General features: G+C 50.9%; 1 non-coding gene across 1 annotated transcript in view; it reads right to left on the bottom strand.

The window, feature by feature from the left end:
- The window catches only part of LOC126444928 (small subunit ribosomal RNA), a 1,909-nt gene extending 1,319 nt beyond the window's left edge, over positions 1–590 (bottom strand). Inside the window, exon 1 of the ribosomal RNA XR_007582849.1 lies at positions 1–590. This exon is cut by the window's left edge and continues 1,319 nt beyond it. This is a non-coding gene — a ribosomal RNA (small subunit ribosomal RNA).
- Between the last annotated feature and the right edge of the window lie 4,410 nt (positions 591–5,000).

Genomic DNA, 5,000 nt, shown 5'->3' with positions numbered 1-5,000 from the left:
GCTGCTGGCACCAGACTTGCCCTCCAATAGATACTCGTTAAAGGATTTAAAGTGTACTCATTCCGATTACGGGGCCTCGGATGAGTCCCGTATCGTTATTTTTCGTCACTACCTCCCCGTGCCGGGAGTGGGTAATTTGCGCGCCTGCTGCCTTCCTTGGATGTGGTAGCCGTTTCTCAGGCTCCCTCTCCGGAATCGAACCCTGATTCCCCGTTACCCGTTACAACCATGGTAGGCGCAGAACCTACCATCGACAGTTGATAAGGCAGACATTTGAAAGATGCGTCGCCGGTACGAGGACCGTGCGATCAGCCCAAAGTTATTCAGAGTCACCAAGGCAAACGGACCGGACGAGCCGACCGATTGGTTTTGATCTAATAAAAGCGTCCCTTCCATCTCTGGTCGGGACTCTGTTTGCATGTATTAGCTCTAGAATTACCACAGTTATCCAAGTAACGTGGGTACGATCTAAGGAACCATAACTGATTTAATGAGCCATTCGCGGTTTCACCTTAATGCGGCTTGTACTGAGACATGCATGGCTTAATCTTTGAGACAAGCATATGACTACTGGCAGGATCAACCAGGGAGCTGCGTCAACTAGAGCTGAGCAGCCGGCCGCCCGGGAGTGTGTCCCGGGGGCCCGCGCGAACACGCAAGCGTCCGCTCAATTATTCTGCAAACAGGAGGAGGCTGAGCTCCCCTGCACAACACACCTCGAAACCCTCTCAGGTCCCGGCGGCGCGCAGCGCCGTCCTAAGTACTTGGTCGGGTTCGAGAGAGGCGCAATCGCCCGGAGTTAGGCGAGTAGACGCTTTAGGTGCGACCACCCGTGCTCCCAACTGAGCTTGCCGCTGCCGACAGAGGCCCGGGAGCGTGCTGTCGTGGCATTGCCGGCGGGAGACAACACGCGCCACCTACGGTGACCGGCAGCTCCAACGCCAGCGCCACAGAAGGACAAAAGCCCCACTTGGGTGCCGAAGCGAACTCTCCCAGCACAGCGCACGCGCCAACACGTCCGCACAGCTGCGATACAAACCACCTGCGAGAACCGCTGGGGCGACCGAGCAGCAGACGGCGTCGCGGCGCCGAGCGCCGGGCGGCGGCGCATCCTCAGCGCACACAGTCCTCAATCGGACCAGCACACTGCAGATGGCCACCGCGCTTCGCACCGGGCCCGCGAGGACCTACTTTGGCCGCAAGGCGCCGCGAGCAGGGGGCGCCGGCGCGCAGCTGCGCCGCCTGCCGCGTCCGTCGGCCGGCGCGCCTGCCACTGGCCGCCCCCACCAGCCGGCTGTAGCGCGTGCGCCCACGCACCGCGCTGCCAGCACGCCGGGCGGCCCCCCCTCACCGGCCGGGGACGGTCCCACCCAGCCACCGCCGCGTATCGCCTCACACCCAGATCCCCTTTCGCGTTCGTGGGCATGGTGGGTCCCCTTTCACGTTCGTGGGCATGGTGGGTATCCCTGAAACAACCGGTTAATAGCTCGACCGATCGTCGCCAACACTGATTCACCTCTAGCGAGAACAACCGCACCACAACGGGTTACCTGTTGTTCATTTGCGTAACGTCACCAGCAAACGTAGACGTCCATCGCCATTTGCAACGAGTATTGCATGCCTGTGTCAGGTGTCACAACACACTACGTCTGCCCACATAGACGCAACAACATGTGCACGCCTCGAGAACACATGGAAGGTAGCCCCCGTACGTATGCGGTGTCCATTGCGCGAACGACTGTCAGCCGGCCTCTGCAGGATGTCGCAGATGTGGAACGCGGTGCAACATGCTATCACGGTGTGTGAGAAGAGACGACTACGTCCGAATACACGCTCCACTACATCAACAGACTGCTCATGCTGATCGCCATCCAGGGCGTCCGTTCCTCCCACACGTCTGAATGGCGTACCACACTGCAATCCAGCTCTTATAGGGAGACGACACGTAGCTGCGTGCACAATATTTGGACTGTATGGTCTGCCGTTGCTAGGCGCAGTCGTCGTACGGTCACACATGTGCCACGATGTATCATTCAGTACATACGGACCAATGTGCAGTACAGTTTGTGGGTTTTGCGTACATCGGCGGACAGGTGACAGGCCGTACCACAACGTAGGCTGAGTACGTCGGCATGCGAAGGGCATTGAACATGCAAACTTCTCAACGACCAGCTTGCGAAGGCAGGGGGGAAGGGGGGGGGGCATGTACGTCCTGCTGCTATCCACATTACAGTGTATAGCAGGAGCATGTGGAAAGTCAGCAACACCTGCAAGGTGTTTAACATGACGCGATACACAGGGGACCGGGCAGTGCGAATAGCGAACTATATTGCGAGGGTTGCGGTTAGGCAACACTACACTAATTTAACGAGTTGCATAACAATTACAGAGCAGGTTCAGCGACAACGTGCGTCAGGTTAAGGCGCAATATAGGTTAGGTTGAGGCACAATATAGGTTAGGTTAAGGCACAACATGGGTTACGTTAAGGCACAAATTGGGTTACGTTAAGGCACAACATGGGTTACGTTAAGGCACAACATGGGTTACGTTAAGGCACAAATTAGGTTACGTTAAGGCACAAATTAGGTTACGTTAAGGCACAAATTAGGTTACGTTAAGGCACAAATTAGGTTACGTTAAGGCACAAATTAGGTTACGTTAAGGCACAAATTAGGTTACGTTAAGGCACAAATTAGGTTACGTTAAGGCACAAATTAGGTTACGTTAAGGCACAAATTAGGTTACGTTAAGGCACAAATTAGGTTACGTTAAGGCACAAATTAGGTTACGTTAAGGCACAAATTAGGTTACGTTAAGGCACAAATTAGGTTACGTTAAGGCACAAATTAGGTTACGTTAAGGCACAAATTAGGTTACGTTAAGGCACAAATTAGGTTACGTTAAGGCACAAATTAGGTTACGTTAAGGTACAATATGGGTTAGGTTAAGGTACAATATGGGTTAGGTTAAGGTACAATATGGGTTAGGTTAAGGTACAATATGGGTTAGGTTAAGGTACAATATGGGTTAGGTTAAGGCACAACGTAGGTTAGGTTAAGGCACAACGTAGGTTAGGTTAAGGCACAACATAGGTTAGGTTAAGGCACAACATAGGTTAGGTTAAGGCACAACATAGGTTAGGTTAAGGCACAACATAGGTTAGGTTAAGGCACAACATAGGTTAGGTTAAGGCACAACATAGGTTAGGTTAAGGCACAACATAGGTTAGGTTAAGGCACAACATAGGTTAGGTTAAGGCACAACATAGGTTAGGTTAAGGCACAACATAGGTTAGGTTAAGGCACAACATAGGTTAGGTTAAGGCACAACGTAGGTTAGGTTAAGGCACAACGTAGGTTAGGTTAAGGCACAACGTAGGTTAGGTTAAGGCACAACGTAGGTTAGGTTAAGGCACAACGTAGGTTAGGTTAAGGCACAACGTAGGTTAGGTTAAGGCACAACGTAGGTTAGGTTAAGGCACAACGTAGGTTAGGTTAAGGCACAACGTAGGTTAGGTTAAGGCACAACGTAGGTTAGGTTAAGGCACAACATAGGTTAGGTTAAGGCACAACATAGGTTAGGTTAAGGCACAACATAGGTTAGGTTAAGGCACAACATAGGTTAGGTTAAGGCACAACATAGGTTAGGTTAAGGCACAACATAGGTTAGGTTAAGGCACAACATAGGTTAGGTTAAGGCACAACATAGGTTAGGTTAAGGCACAACATAGGTTAGGTTAAGGCACAACATAGGTTAGGTTAAGGCACAACATAGGTTAGGTTAAGGCACAACATAGGTTAGGTTAAGGCACAACATAGGTTAGGTTAAGGCACAACGTAGGTTAGGTTAAGGCACAACGTAGGTTAGGTTAAGGCACAACGTAGGTTAGGTTAAGGCACAACGTAGGTTAGGTTAAGGCACAACGTAGGTTAGGTTAAGGCACAACGTAGGTTAGGTTAAGGCACAACGTAGGTTAGGTTAAGGTACAACGTAGGTTAGGTTAAGGTACAACGTAGGTTAGGTTAAGGTACAACGTAGGTTAGGTTAAGGTACAACGTAGGTTAGGTTAAGGTACAACGTAGGTTAGGTTAAGGTACAACGTAGGTTAGGTTAAGGTACAACGTAGGTTAGGTGAAGGCGCAATGTAGGTTAGGTTAAGGTACGATATACCTTAGGTTAAGGTACAATATCGCTTAGGTTAAGGTACAATATAGCTTAGGTTAAGGTACACGTTGTAGGGAAAGGTGTATTTTGGGGGGGGAGGGGGCGGCAGGTTCGTTGATAGTGATTATCGTAAGTGCATGCCTGCGGGATCATCCGATTTGTCACGTCAGGATGCACTTGTGGCTCATGACAGGCGGCGCTCCGATTCCAAGGTTGTGGCAGATCTGTGTCTTTCATTCCTGCCATTGTTTGTGTACTGTGACAGGAGGCAGTATTGTGATGTTGGGTGCACCCCTGTGTAGGACATGTGTGGGTGTTCGTGGCTTAGCTGAGCAATGGCGGATGTCGGAAGGGTGGGATATTCTGTTTTCTGGGTGGACCTCCCGGTCTGGTTATGATAGTGTGGATTGTGTAATGTGGCGGAGAGGATGCACCGGATGTTCTTCCATGCTGGTGGTTAGATATTGTGTGTGTGCCTGTTAGAGGCAGAGAGTAGTGTGTGATAGTGTCTGGCTGACGTGTGGTTCTCATTGTGTGCAGAGTCTTTCAGCATGTATAGGGACGGTTGTATATATTATCTGTATTCTGATGGCTCTGCATCTATTACTAATCAGTGCCGTGTATACGGTTACTCTGGTTCCAGTCGAAACTGTTCTATCTCTGTACATTAGTGACACTGCGGCTCCACTATGTTGCCGCCCCTGTCGGCCGTTTCCCCCAGTGTGTGGCTAATGATTATCAGCAATCAGTCTATTAGTCAATACCGGTAGTGTGACGACGTGAAATGTCCGGGATGGGGGAAGCTACACGCTTCCCGTGGGTCAGGGCCTAGAAA

The sequence above is a fragment of the Schistocerca serialis genome, unplaced genomic scaffold (assembly GCF_023864345.2).
Source record: "Schistocerca serialis cubense isolate TAMUIC-IGC-003099 unplaced genomic scaffold, iqSchSeri2.2 HiC_scaffold_314, whole genome shotgun sequence".
Classification (NCBI taxonomy): Eukaryota; Metazoa; Arthropoda; class Insecta; order Orthoptera; family Acrididae; genus Schistocerca; species Schistocerca serialis.
This window is presented reverse-complemented; position numbering and strand designations above follow the sequence as displayed.